Source organism: Homalodisca vitripennis, chromosome 6, assembly GCF_021130785.1.
Source record: "Homalodisca vitripennis isolate AUS2020 chromosome 6, UT_GWSS_2.1, whole genome shotgun sequence".
In the NCBI taxonomy this organism is placed as follows: domain Eukaryota; kingdom Metazoa; phylum Arthropoda; class Insecta; order Hemiptera; family Cicadellidae; genus Homalodisca; species Homalodisca vitripennis.
The window spans coordinates 105,832,777-105,849,273 of record NC_060212.1 but is presented as its reverse complement, the minus strand read 5'-3'; the positions used below and the strand labels follow the sequence as shown (position 1 = coordinate 105,849,273).

General features: G+C 32.3%; 1 protein-coding gene across 4 annotated transcripts in view; it reads right to left on the bottom strand.

Moving 5' to 3' along the window:
• LOC124364673 (whirlin) overlaps positions 1–16,497 on the bottom strand; it is a 322,655-nt gene that overhangs the window by 193,406 nt on the left and 112,752 nt on the right. The window lies entirely within an intron of this gene.

Sequence of the window (16,497 nt, the reverse complement as noted above, 5' to 3'; positions counted from 1 at the left end):
ACAAACATACCTTGTTATTTTGGTTCTTTCTTTCAGATTTCAATTCTAAGTTATGTAAAGTTATTTTATAGTTACTCAAACCATTTATAAAATAAATTAAACAATTCCTTTTGTCTCCGTTTAATTTGATTGAACTTTTATCTTAAAATTATCATTTAAAATATTTTGACGTATTAGTATGGTGTCATTCCAGAAAAAGTTTGTAGTTCTCCGTCACAAGCGCTTAGTATGAACATTTAATCGCATGTGGTGGTAGTTTGAACATTTTAGTTAATTTTGAACAAATATACAGGTCTTGAATTTTAAAAAGCCTAAAAATGGGGGAGTTAGGTGTTTTACGTTCGAGGACTTTAGCTGTGCGCGTGTCCTTGAGTGTGTGGTGATAGGCGGGAGGGATGGCGGGCGGGGTAGCATTATGCGCTGCGTCCCGAAAACATTTCCTGTGACTCATGGGTAAAACCCTCCTTTCAGGAATCGTATTGGCCCAAATAACTCACCACACTCGCTAAAATCAGTCTGTTTTGTGACAGTGCTTATTGTGGTGGAATTTAATGTTAAGATAATACCGAATAATAGCAATAAAAGGACTTATCCTTGTTTTTCAGTTGTTATAGTGTTGTTTAACGTGTTTTTGAAAATAACGTATTTGTCAATACTAATCTGCAAATCGAAATCGTAAGTTTAAGCGATTGTTGTGCCTTCATCTCAGCGGCTAGCTCGTAAACGCAACCCGCCACACAGATAGCGTTTATTTGTTGAAAGGGTAGTATTAGGGCCCTACGAGCACAGCTAAATTCCTCCAACTGTACACGTAGTTTTAGCGTTGTACTAGTTGAAGAATTGTACAATGGAAGAATGTAAGGGTATGGAATGTTTTCAATTTAACAAATTAATAACTAGGGTGAGAACGGCTGACTTGTCATTCACAGATAAAACCTTCCCAATATGTTCTCTTCAATTCCTTGAGATATTCTAGGAAAATATGTCTTTGAAGATTGTGTGCAATGCGTAACCCAAACAAGGCTAGGTGAAGTAAAAAAATTGATATTCCCATTTATGCTAAAGGAGGTAAACTTAGGAAATTTTCGATTCCTTAAAATTAAAAGATGACACATTTAACACACGCACTTGATTTATGAAAATTCCAGATATGTTCTTCACCTCGAAATTATGTAGTTTAGTATAAGCAGGACAAGTTCGTTTGCGGAAAGGAGAATAACCGAACAGTATAATTTGATTAAGAATTTTAAGTAGGGATCTTTTGAAAATGAAATGTTTTTATGGGGATAGTTATTGGAATACGTAATCAAATGCAAACCAAATGACATCAAATGCAGAAATATAGTAGAACAACTGAAATATCAATTATCAATAAATTCTTGGTAAACAGCTGATTTGTACGTAGCTCTAAGTTCGTCGTGATTCCTTGTATTCTTGGGGAAATGAATCAGATATCGACGTTAAAAATAGCTTTCAATTTAAATCATACTGAGCTTACAAGAGCAAAATTTAACTTAAAAAAAGAGAAATATCCTTATAAACGATTGATGTGAACCCAATTGTGAACCCTTATACGGCAGAAGGTTGTGCCCGTATAAGAATGAAAATGGAGAAGACTTGGCCATTCTGCAAACTTTACAACGCTTCTAAAATAAACTTAATAACCTGAATAATAATGTTTTAATAATAATTAATAATAATTTACAAATAATTTTCTTATATCCAATTTTTAGTTATTTGTTCTTATTAGGCAATGTCTGATCAGATACAATACTTATTCCGCCCACATTATACCCAAAATTGTTTTGGACTTCGAAAGGTTCATGACTTTCAGAGCCTCCTAATATTTTTAAAATATATTTCCATGTTGATACATATTTTTTCCCATCGAATTGTTTGAGAAAAACTTGTACTTGTCAATCGTATTATCAATATTTGTCAATAAATGTCACATATTTATTTTATGTACTTAATTTTACGCTGTACCATTGCAGACAATTTCAGATTTGTAATGTATTAACATTTATTTATATTAATTGTAATTGTGGTATGTATTAATTTATCCAGCCAAAACATCAATGGGAATATTATAACACTCAACTATACCGATTGTTTCATACCATATGCTATGGCTTATATTGTTCCGCGGACAAATTTCTACAAATGAAAACTTTGCAGGACAGGGATTACTTAACAGTCTCAGGGCGGAGATGACTGGTAAAGTTGGGATTTGCAAGTTGAACCCTAGGGATTGGAATGAGCCCTATTGTATGAGGCGGAGCTGAAACCACAATTTAGGATCTTACATTCAGCCTCTTCAATGGAATGCTCATCTCGCTTTTGTTGCCATGGGAAAGTCAAAACAATCTGGACTGAGTGGTGGCGATTCTAATAATTCATCCCGAGAGTGGCATTTTATTAAGTTTTTATGATTTGAACAGCATTAGCCCAGGGCATACAATAACTAATAGAAGTGACGCAAACGTATCACCGTTTTAGGATATTGTCAATACCATACAGTGTTAGGTTCTTTACAATTAGGTTTTTTTTTATTAATAAACACATTATTTCCATAGTTTTATTTATATTATTCTTCTTTAAAACGTACACCAATACAGAAGTGTGAAATAGTTATTGAGACTACAAACTCATGTTTTAATCAGTTTAGAATTGCTGACATGATAAAATAACATTTTCATGTTGTATAATATTTTATTAGTTTATATTCATGCTGACTTATAGTGATAATTAACCTAAAAACACATTAATCAATTAGACTTGAAAGAAGCACGTACCTTGAAAGTTTATAATGAAAACTGACTGCTATGTTATATAACTGGTCTCAAAATCTGCATAAAGAGAAGTGTTTGTAACGATTTGAGGGATATTAGTTTATGAAACGGTCTGTAACAAACACACACGACACATTTATATACACACACATACAAACACGTTCACATTTTATATTTTTTCAAGACAAATCACACTGTTTTCTAAACAAATCATAGATAGATATAACCACATTTAAAGAAGCGAGGTAATATCGAGGTCAAAGAAAATTAGTTTCCTTATTTATGTAATGTATTTGAACCCACGCATTCACAAAGTAAATGTTTTATAGAAAGAGTTGAGTTATTATGTATTCATTGGTTGAGCGTTAGCGAAGTTTATTATTCTAGAGGATAGAAGAATTTGTTTCTGTCTGTCTGTCTGTCCTTACGGTATCTCTAGAACGAACCCTACATATAGGTAGACTTGAAATTGTGCATGAAGCTTCATTTCTATATTAAGAACACTGAGTTCGACTATGGTGAATGTCACTCGATGGATTTGGCTGAGCGTTAACAAATATTCCATACTTTGGTCGTATGGGTAACTGTGATGGCAACGATAAAATAGTAGAATAAATAAATTTGTAATTTAACATGTCATATATCCCAACACAAGTAACATAACTATGTTTTGATTTGTTCTGAAGACTTATATTATTTAAAGACTGATGTGAAACCCAATTTAATGAAAAAAGTGGATGTCAAATGTGGTAAGAAACATCGAGACAGATTTCATCTGTAGAGTGAAATTCTGTATCAAAGTTTATGTTGTACATGTAAAAAATTCAGTTCTATGATCACTCATTATGACACAATTTATCTTTTTTGCCGGGGTATATGTACATTTTTGTACGTATCTTTTATCTTCTACTTATGATTGTCTATCGTTAATCTGTCAATAGTGCTGTATACTTGGAATTTGCATTAAACTACAGCACAGCCTGTTATGCAACACGTAATATGGCGTACTCCTACCTTGCATTAGTTGGACTTATTTTAAATTCAATTACAAAAACAAGTACGTTATAAAGTTAATATAAATATGAACAATAGACAAGACCGATAAATAGAATGTAGATTCCAAAGTGGATGAAATGTAGGAAAGACTGAATAGGTGTTTCTGACAGCACTGGTAGGTCAACCACGGTAGCATGTCGTTACGAAGTTCATGTTCGCGTGAGAACTGTGATTGTTACAATTTCGCTGTAGGAAAGTAAGATTATACTTCGATTTTGGAGCCGTTTGTTTAGAGACACCAATTGACCGCGTTGGTAAGCAATTGGTTGCGTGGATAGATACTTGATCATGTTATTACTTTCCAATTGGAAGATTTCCTGAATAAATTGGTCGACTTGATGATTATTTAGAAGCTTAAATTAGCGCTTTTCTCACAACAACCTCTTTAGTGTCAACCTCAGTACAGATACTATTTTGTGACCCTCAAACTAGCAGTCATTTTTACTCAAATGGTAGGTCATTTTTGCATGTTTGTACCCGTACTTTAAATATTTGTGAAAAAAGAATTTAAATTTAAACCTATATGTGTGATATTTTATTTTTCAGAATAATGTGAAGAAAATTATGGTATAAAAATTAAGCATAGACCATAAAATAATGACTACACCAATTTTCTTAAAGTGGTGGGACGGCCCCTGGTAAAGTGTGATAATATTATAAGTATTAGAATCTGAGATAACCAATTTATTATTCATTTGATCTAGTTTCAGAAAATATATAACTATATCCAGGTTCTCTTAAATAAAAATTATATATAATATATATATATATATATATATATATATATATATATATATTGTAAACACCACAAATAGTACATGAAAAGCTAACTTTTTTAATGTAGGTACAATTATTTTCAAAGTTTACAAAAAATATAATTCTTACACTAAATATTTCCAAAATACAAACAAATTTAGAGAATCACATGTCCTAAAAATAAATAAATGTAAAAGTTATTAATTTTTTATTTTTAAATGTACCTAAATTTGTTACTATGGGTATAATTATTTTCAAAAATTAACATCTAAAGCTTTTAATTTTTTTACACCGATAGAATTTTTTTATTGAATTCTATCACTCAATCGAGCAAGGCTCTCTATTGCAAAGACAAGCGACTTTTAAAAATGTTAAAGCCACAATACATCGAAATCAGCTATCAAACACAGTTTAGCGAAGAAACCCAAAAAAACCGTAAATAAAAAAGACGCAATGCATTATCTTTATAGTGTGCTTATTATATTTCGTGTTTAGAAATCTCGTTACTCCTTTGGATTTGGCTGATCGTTAGGGAATTTTTTACATTGCTCTTATGGGTAACTAGTGCAGAAACGAGAAAATTTGAAAATAAATGAATATTTAAAAAATCTCAAGAAACTAATAAGAGATTTTAACTAGTTACATATTAACACATGTAGCCTATCTGTCTTAACATCAACAACATCATTTTATGGTGACTTGCTGTTTAGAATTTTACTAACATCATTTTGACATGATGTTAAACACAATTTAATTGATACAATTTTGAATTTATAATGGGGCAAGAAACTTCGAGAAAGGCTTTATTTTTTGGCTTTGTAGACTTGAAATTTTGCATGAAACTTCATTTCTACAAGGACAAGAATTAACTGATGGTGCATGTTTAACCATGGAATTTGGCTGAGCGTAGAAAAAGGTCTATCTCTCAGTAGGCTATACAAATTTCTTTTCTTTGTCGCGTATTTAAAGTTTATTTTCCGCACGATTGTTGGTCGTTCTATCTGCCAATTATGAAATGCCCTATATACTTAAAATGTTGCACTAAACCTCAGCGAAGTCTGACACGCGACACCTGACCTAGAGTTTTCCTACCTTGTTAGGTAGATAATAGCGGAAATACATTTGCTTTTTAAATCTTTAATACTGAACAGAAGAATTAAGATGTCAAATCTTAACTAGAAGTAGAAGTAGAAGTACCGCTACTATTGAAGAATTCAAATAGTTTTAAACCATAAATTGCAGTAGATTCATCATAAACATACTCGTATATTTATAAGTATAGTAGTTATTATATATGGATTGGATCAGTTTGTTAACCAATAAAAATAATAAACCATTAACAATTTTAAAATAATTTATAATTCGTATAAATTACAAAATTATTCTAAAAGAGTTAATGGTTTATAACGATTTTTTTTTAAATTTTGGTTTATAAAGCTTTTGAAGAATAAACTACTAGTATCAGATAAAATATTCAAGATACCGGCCTTTTGCATTTATTAAATATTGTAATATTCCAAACAGCTTGGATATGTTCGGAATATTACCATGGGTCTGAAAAACAGACAAAACGCTCAAGTGCGGAGACCTAAGCTTTACATTGTATAAGAAATTCTTTACTTATCTCGCACCAAAACTGTATAATTTTTGCCTTATAATATGCAAGTATACAGAAGGAAATGCTTGTTTTAAACGTTTTTGACTGTCTAGTTTAATTATTTCTCCATTTATTAGTATAGAATATATGACCTTAACAGGTTCTACATAGCAATGTCAAAAAAGTTAGTTATTAAGTTTCAGAAACTTAGATATAGGCTTAATTTACATATAAACTATCTCTCCTTTGTAAAGTCATAATTTTGTGTAACGCTCTCACCCCGATGAGTTTTTTTAAGTTTCGTGTGTACCATCCCACACTGGTTTATAACTACGGGATGTAGACTTTATAAGTCCTAAAACCACTATTTATGTATATGTCATGTGTATTGTTGTAACTAATAAAGAATTTCATTAATTCATTAAATATTTTATAACAATTTCACAACATAGACTTAAAATAGCATGTTTGTTAGAAATATTAGGCACGTTGAACTAATTTTTAGATATAACATTATTTTAGTCAATATTTTTACTTTGTGTTCCGGCATTCAAAGGGTTAATGCGATAAACTGTGTAAAGTTAATTATTTTCTGTTCAATTAAATCTGAAATTAATAGCGTTTTTATGAATACCCAGATGAAACGAAATGTTCAACTAAAATAGTGTATCGTGAAAAAATTACATTCCACGTTAATATTCAGTGTCTAAGGAAAATAAAATTCTCGTAATTCGGTGTCGAGCGTCTAGGTGTGCCGGGGGTTGTGGGTGATTGATGGGGTTAGCAGCCGCAAGTTTCAATTTAGCAACAGAGAGGGTCAAGGATGATGGCCTCCTGATGGACTTGTTATTAACTCCATCATTTTATCACAGCGAGATTTGAATTTACCACCCAACCGAATTTACTTTGCTTAATTTTAGCGTTCATCACCAAAACCATAAAATATCAGTTGGGTGTTTATTTTATTTCATAGTCCTTGTTAAATCATAACACTTTATATTACAGGAAATTATAAAAAGCGTATGCTTTACTTACTATAAGTTTCCACGCAATTTTCAAAATCGAAGTATGTGGCCTTCTTAGTAAAACCACGATTCAAGTCTATAATATCTATTAATTGGAATTCGGAATATTTTAGGCAGGAATATATATTTAGTATTATTTCAATGTATATTGTTGAGGATCAGAGCTAAATGGTACTGGCTTTAATATTTACACGTGGGTGAGCATTCTGGTACGAAATAATTATGCAGAGGTGGTGAAAAGTCTTGAAACGATCTAATATCTTCTGTACTCGTAAACTTACAAACATACAACTTTTTACAGTGACATAGTGTATAAAGTTGAACTTTTAGATGCAATCAGTAGCTCTTCACCGCCTCAGGGGGCTGGTCCGCAGAGGATTCGGTGAAATATCTTAAACGTAAGCATAGGTCGAGGTGTATACTATTTTATGGGTCTTAATTATTAGAGCATCCTGCCGCAAATTAGGCCTTGAAAGGTTAATTCTAAACAAAATAACGGCGCTCGAAAGTTTCAATACTGGTCGTATGTGCAAGTTCAAGAATGAATTAATTTCCTCAAAACTTCGCACATGAGTACTGTACAGGAACACCTACTTTAAGATGTAATCAATGTTCTCCTATTAGGAGTCAGTAGACAATATTTAACGTAAGCATAGGTTGATATGAACATAATTTTAAAAGGCTTTATCCGTAACAAAATGGTGGCGGTACATGTAGTTTAAAAGTAAACTGTAAATACAGCAAAATATTCAGGAAGTTGTTTTAATTAGTTTAATTTCAAAATAACAAGTTTTAGTTTTTAGTAACAATAGTAAAACAAAATCACCTACTTAGATTTTTATAGGAGGTGTTCAAATTGTTTCCCCTAATTTTTATCATCAGTTTTATCATTGACTGGGATATTGTCAAGGGTCCTTTTAAATGTTGTATTTTTGTGTTCAAAGCAAGAATATGAAATATATAATTTAGGTGTCAGACATCTAGTTCAACCAAAATCGTCATCTTCTGGTCCTTGTATTTAATTCTCGTTAAGGATATTATGAGTCAAGGTTTATTTTTCCTTGTCCCTACAAAGAAATATATTATATATACATATATAATATAACATTAATACATTAATATATTATAACATTTGTATCATTAGATCATTATATATGCCATTGGACTTAGAAGCGTACAATGGTTAAACATGCGAATTCCAACAGTTTACAATGACTTTCCACGCCAATGTATTTCATGCCGAAGTTAACTTAGCACTGTTGCCCTAAAAATATATTTTATGACATATTTAGGCTTTTGGACACGTACTTTATCAAAAAGTCTTTTCTTAGTCTTTGTAATTTACTTCTAGTCCTCATTATCCCAAGAAATTGAAGCCTAATACGTTGAAAAAGTGTATATTTCTGCCGTTTCAATTCAATTTCGGTCTTGTGCATTTACAGTGCCACAATAAAGTTTCCTAAGTTCGTTTACGTAAATGTTTATTTGAACACGCATGTCAATATTTGTAATACAATTAGTGTAATATACTCAATAAAATATGAGGTATTACACTAATTAATTTGGGTAGAAATATCTTCATACTGATCTTCATATCTTTATTAGTACATTCAGAATAAAGGTGCAATCAAGCTTCTTACAAGGCATTTCTTCCGCTATTGCAACATTTAAGGTATTATTGTAAGTATTATTCAAATTTTGTACTGGATTAAAATATGTTAATATACTCGTAATGACGAGAAAAGTGCTTTCATTACTACCCAGAATGTTCAAGTCTGTTGTCCACATTGAGAATTTAGGTTGCATAATGAAGGGAAGCCATTATTTGGAGGAAGATGAAACCTAGCCCAGGGCTGATTACTGAATATATTTTCCTTCCTCTCCTCATTTTCCCCTTCCCCCTCACCTTGTCTTTATATCTCTTCTGCGATACAGTTCTTTTTCCCCACCTCTAATTTGTAGTACACAATGGAATGTTGTTCTTGGGATGAGGTGGAGTTGTTACCTTATGAAACTAAGCACTATGAAATGTGTTCCCTTTGTTACAATGGTGTTGTACAGTTCGAGATTACTGCAGCATCGCATGATTCTCCAAGCTGTGACCTTTTATGATCTTGAAAACTCTATGCCATCTGGTATTTTTGCAAGACAACATAATGAAGTCCTCGAAATCAGTCATAGACTTCAATCATCTGTTATTCCGGCCACTTCAAATACTCAATGGCATCGTCATCAATAAACTTGGAAAATAGCGACCTATAATTAAGTAGCGTTTAAAATGAACGCTAACTAAATAGCAAAAACGGTCATGATTATATTATGTATATGGAATTCAACAACGAAATGGATCTTAAATTCTGATGTTACCGACCTGAAATTGAAAGACTAGGTACGTCTTAGGAAGAAAATAAAAAGACAGTTTTGGTTTGACAAGGAGCAATACAGTTTTTAATTTTGTGCAAAGCGAATCACTTTGGCTTGGTGATCTTGGTTTACCATAGTTAATACATTACATGTTTAATAAAATAGTAGTTACTTCAAGTACTATGATGAACTTGTGTGTTATAATACTAAACCTAAATGTAAGTCTTTTAAAAAAATACTCAAGGTCACTATAATGATATTCCATGATCACAAATGAAATAAACCTAGAATACAATTTATTGACTACATACTAATATAGATTTAAAAAAGCCGAAAATGATATTCAAAGCACACTCGGATTTCATTGAGACAGCAAGCGACATATTTGAGAACACAATGAAATGTATCCATCGGTTAAAGTTTTGATACAAGGGTTACTACTACATACTGCAAGGGTTACTAATTGAACGTAAACTGAAATTCTATTAAGTGATAACCTCAGTTTATTGTTAAAAATGGACCTTCTTAAAAAAACATATTGGTTCTTTTATTTAAAACTAAAAACGAATGATTATTTCATTTAAAAATGAAGACGAACACTTCAAAATATTATAACAAGTGTGACAATTGAATTGTAACAATTTATGTAATTCTTTGTTTAAAAATTTGTTATTGACAATTGAAGATTCAAAAGAATAACAGGATTTCGGACATTTTCCATTTAAAACTGAAAACAAGTTACAACTGTAGCAATTGATGTAATTCTTTGTTTAGAGTTTGTTATTGACGATGGAAGGTTTGAAAGGATAACAGGATTTCGGACATTTTCCATCGTTATAAGTTATAAAATTTTTAACACAACGTTTCGAGGATTGAATCTATTCCATTCATCAGGTAAGGGAGGTATTAATACATACAAAAATAACGAACAGAAAGAGATAAATAAGGGAAAGAAAATTTGATCGTTATTTTTGTATGTATTAAAACCTCCCTCACCTGACGAAGAGGAAATATTCCAATCCTCAAAACGTTGTGTTATACCTTTTATAACCTATAATTATTGTAACTTCTATACAGATCAATAATGAAAACAATGAAGATGGAATATAAACTTTTAAGTTATAAATATTCAAAACCATACACTAGTTTCATTCGATCTGTAATACATTTCATTTCGGATTTCGAATGTTTTTCACTTGTTTACACGTTGCGAGCCAATTGTTTGTCACCAAAACAGCAAAGCAGTCCACCGCCTTGCAGGAGCAATGGTGTCATTGGGTACAGATCTTTATCTAACATTCTGCAAAATTCTAGAAGGTTCCATAATCCAGAGTATTGGCCTCACAGATTATAGAGACGTGATCTGGAAATTATTTGAGAGCTCTTTATGTCTTCTCCATCACCTCCATGGTTAAACTCACGTTTTCCCACATGGCATAAAAAGTTTAATGTGCAATAAAAGAGATAGAAATTATTCCATAGAAAATGACACCTATTTAAACTACAAGAGTACATTTAAGAGTACAACACATATCGTGTTGAGAAACAAAACTCGGTGAGGCTGTAAAATTTAAAATTTTAACTTATTTCATCTTCGAGCATAATCGAGACATACAGATAATCATATGGAAAAATATTAAATCCCTTCGCTCACATAATTCAAAAGTTATGAAGAGCTCATGAGTACAATAGTAGCGGTTGACTAAAGCAGTGCTTTAAAACATCGTACAAAAAATAAAACTAACGTTATTAAGTTACTATAAGAAGAGATCCTAAGAGGCATTATTTCCAGCAAATTTTATTTTAATTTACACATTAAAGCAGGTACTGAATTTGCATATTTTGTGTCAGTGTATAAAGCTTTATACCATTATTATTTCACGCATAGTTGATAAGGTTGTTTTGCCAGTAAGGCCGTCCTCTCGTTTTTTACAAGTGATAAGGCCCACTGAATGTGAAGAGGATAGAGTTCTCTCTGACAAAAATTCAGCACTACCCACCAAGCTTGCAAGAGTCAGGACGTTAAAAGATTTCAAATGAGGTCTGCTTGGTAAAATACTCAGAAGATTGGTAAAAAGCTATAATTTAAGGACAATTGTCAGGGAGAATAACGTTGACTGTTTACAGCTTATCCACTCTTAAAACCAAATTTATAACGTTTAGATACAGTTCAGGGATAGTCCGTTACAAGAAAACCACTTCTAGCACTCCTCTTTACTCAATATTTCGGACTAGATAACTGAAGAGTAAAGACGACTGAGATTGATTATGATGACTGACAGTGAGTGAGCCTTTCTGAGTGATAGATGTCAATAACGTCAGTCTAATCCCATAGAGTGACATGCCCCGTCATCGAACTCGACGTTAGCCTTTATAAAATTGAAGCTTTATTCAAAATTTCAAGTCCAAGTTTCTTTCTCGAGATATCGTATGGACAGACAGATAGGCAAAAATGAAAACTTTACAGTCATACAGCAGAGCTCCCCTCCGAACTGTCTAAGGATTTCTAGGGAGGAGGGGGGGGGGTTTGAACTGGGAATATAATCCAGGCATTGACATAAAAATAATATAATAATTCAGTTCTAAGTAGCATGAGTTATACATTAAATTTAAAGACTGAACATTTTTTTAGCTATATTTAAAATGTTTTATATACAGTGTGGAATTTTAAGAACACTAATGTTGAAGCGGTTATATGAAATGGACTGAAGCATGTTTACTACAAGGTGTTAGTCTTATATATCATTATAATGCGAGTGAGAGAGAGAGGGGGAGAGAGAGAGATAGGTGGAAGTTATAGGGAGGAGGAGGGGATATATAAACAACCAGCATGTTGAGCCGGAGGCTACTGCAGTACATTGTATAGCCTCGGTTATTGTTGTCACTCTCTCGGATTACTGTTGACTGTAGGCTACACGGTTATTACAGCCGTACACTCGGTCGCATATCCATCCGTGATAATCTTAACATAATGTTGTTAATTTCTTATGTTAACGTTTTTGCAATGACATAAATATCGTAGGCAAAAATACTTGCGGTGATATATTTCAAAAATATATAAGATCCACTCAATTTTTAGTAAGACAAGGTTCCTACTCGTGTACGCCACACCACGTGTCGCGTAACAGGCTTCGCTGAGATCGCATGCAAAATTTCAAGTCTATAGCTCATTTCTTTCACGAGATGTTCTATGGCCATCTCATACAAACAATCATACAGACAAAAGAGATATCGTGTCAGCCTGTTGAATGATGGATTTCAATGACCCTAATTCCCATCCTATGTAGGGACATGCTCCACTGTAGAACTCATTGATGTCGATGTGAAAATTTCTTGCAAAACTGTAGCATTAAATATCCCTTTTCATTAGGCAACTGTGCTACTATGTCAGGTGTTAGAATTTGTGCACATTTGCTCTGCGATTTTCTCGGTGTTACTCATGGTTACTCATGAGACCAATAAAACAATGTTCGCTATGCTAATACTCACCAAAAGATGTAGTCTAGGTTTTATTAAATATTTCACAATCGCATACCAGTAAGACTTAAAGTTACTCGCAACGAATACTCTTGTCAAAATGTCATAATTGCAATTCGTGTACAATTTTTTAAAATTTTTTGTATTCTATTAAGTAAAGGCAATTTTAACTTGGCACGAAGTGTAGTTCTCTAGTTACAAAAATGCATATCCTAACAAAATTATACTTGACTTTACTTGAGACAGCTACCCATCAGAAATATATAATTTTTTGGAAAGTTGCAATGAGCAAAACAATGTTAGTTCTCATTAGACATACCCATCTTGCATTTCTTCAAATTTCGTTCATACATGCACACTCTTTCGACTGCGTCCATATCGGAACAGAACTGACAGGAGAGAGAGCAATTTCTAATACAGTAATACAATTAGCAGTTTTGTTTTGTTTTTGGGAGCTGTTTCAAGTTTTAACTAAAAATTACTGCGTCGTTAATATATTTTTATTTTTAGAACCTCCAACGACCTGAACTCATCTTTTAACTTAATTAACGTTGGAATTGTTTGGAATTATATTTTTATGGTTTGAGTTAAAGTATAAATGGATAACTTTAATAGCCCTCCATGCACATTAAAATTTGTTAAACAAGCGAGCTTAAAACATTTTATTAGAGTCTAAACTAAGAGAAACGAGAGTTCTACAAGCAATACAATTCATATTTAAGTATATATGAGGGTTGACAGAATAAAACTATTATGGACGTTATCTAGTGTTGTGTTACAATACCAGTAACACTAACGTATGTTACAACAATAGTAACACAAGGTTTTGCGAATTGGTATTTACTATCTTCTTTAGATATAAAATATTAAAACGTAAAGCTAAACTCGGATACAGTAAGTAATTCAAATACATGGCGATGAACAAATCAACATCTAAGTTGACAAAAACTTTATGACTAGCAGCAAAAGTGGATGTTTTTGGTGAGCAGTGGTGTTTAACAAACAAGGTGAATACGAGGATCTTGGAAAAACCCCTTATTTACTAAAACAAATATTTCTTTTAAACCCTTAACACTATAAATCGGTCTTAACAGATTAGAAAAGTCTACTAAATTGTGTCATATTATAAGAAATATTGCTTCCCAGCTGTTGGATATGTAGGTTTAAAATGTCTGTAAAGAAAAATCTAAAATATGAGAATATATTTCCAATCATGCGGTAGTCTCTACGAAACTATAAGATCTAACAGTTTTAAACGCTGAGTATAATACTAGTTAAACTTTATATTATTTAGTTTAAATATACCCGAGTATTAATTGTATTCGACGAGAATTCACCAGAGCCTTCTTGTGGTTCTCTGGAAACGGCTTGTGAACAATAGAAAACAAAGTATTGTCTTATATCTCGAATAGGGCAGTCCGGTAGTTTAGTGGCCAGCCTGTATAAGATTTACGAAACAGAGGCTTCAGACTCAAATCCTGTTGAGGCTTAAATACAGAGATAAGAAAAAATAATCTAGTGAATTACTAGAAGTCTAGGACTGTGCTAATTAAATAAAGGCTGAGGCATAACAGTTCTTAAGATATTTTCTTTTAGAAAATATAAACACCAGAACGTTACTGCGAGGACCTATATTCATCTTTATAATATTCTTACTTCCTGTGCATGACTTCATGTGTTAAACTCATCAATAGGAAAACTTTGCCTGTGTTGCAGGAGTGGGGGTCTACATCTCAAGGGTGGAGGAGGGCAGTGTGGCCGAGCGAGCAGGCCTCAGGCCGGGAGACTCTATCCTGGAAGTCAACGGAACTCCCTTCACGGCCATCTCCCATGAGGAAGCATTGAAGGTAGGCATACAAACTTTTATTACATGTTTTTTGTTTGAAGTTTGTTTTTGACGTTGGAAGAAGGATTGTGAAGGGAACAGGATATTTCCGGACATTTGCCATCGTTCATTGATACAAAAAAAATCATTAACACTACGTTTCGAGATCTGCAATCTGATATCTTCTTCAGGTTTTTCTTCGCCTGAACAAGAGATAGATCAGATTGCAAATTACGAAACACAGGGTTACTGATTTATTACATGTCAGCACGCATACTAATTCAATCGTTCTTCTTTGCTTAAATTCCTCAATGGTGAAAATAAGAAACGGTGGAGAACACATTGTCATCCCCTCACAATGACAGTACATATGATGGGATGAATGTAACTCAAAATAATTACATGCCGTGCATAGTTTTACTGGAACGGTAAGGCCTTTCATTTAATCTTTGATATTTTTGAAACGTGATTTCCAATCAATGATTTCCAAAACATATCAGACATGATAATTAAAATATATGAGTTAGAACCTGTGTACCATAAAGTGGTGTTTTATTAGCTTTTCATTCAATCAAACGTCAGTTAATTATTGCTTGTTTAGTTCATTACAGTTAAATAAGAATAAATGGTTGTGGAATTTTATGTAATAATTATGACATATAACTTGTGAACATCGTGCATTATTTTAACAATTTAATTATGTTTATTTTAAATTATATTTCAAATAATAATTGATAATCGTCAAAGTAGATCCAAAGCTCCAACTGTGGCATATAAATAGAGTAAAAGTAGTGAAAATTGTAATTCTAATTAAAGTTCTATCTATTTCGTGCCTTGTGATGGACATCCTTGCCCGAGTAATGTCTTGAAGTTACAAATGATAAGTGATGAAGACAACTCACGTTATTAAGAACACGACTTCATTTGTTCTTTTGGAAATAAAGTAGAGTAAACATTTCATGTCTGTGGAAATAAGTGGGCTACTTGTCTGTACAATCAAAACATATGTTTTCTGTACTTTTTACTTTTTTGTACTTCTTATGCAACGAAAATAATATTCAATTATAATTCTTCCTTTAGAAAACAATAATTTATAGAACCAACAGAATATTCTTAATACAGATATTTTAAAATGTTGAATATGTAGCCAAATAAATATAATTTACATAACAACTTTTACACTAACTGAGTACAACATGTGTATGTATAAAAATAAATATCCCTTCATGGTTGAGGAGAAAATCATCTTATCTATGGTGTCAATTATATCAGTAGATTAAGTTGGTTTGCGGACAATAAATTGCGTTCTTTAACTGACAATCAGGTCATTGTATTTCCAGTATTTTCCAGCAATGTAAATACATACTAAAAAAGAGCTACTCTTAACATATCAAACATGACAAAACAAAATTACAAAGTTTGGAGTTTTGGAACATAACAAATTTACCGTCAATATGCCATGAATTCAGATGATTGTAAAAAGTCATTCAGATTAACTGACTCTACTTTCGTTCTCTTTAGAAAACTCTTTAGTGAAACTGTGAGTTTGCGTTAATTCCCAAGAAAGTCGATTGCACACCCAGATACAAAGCTGGGATCGAGAAG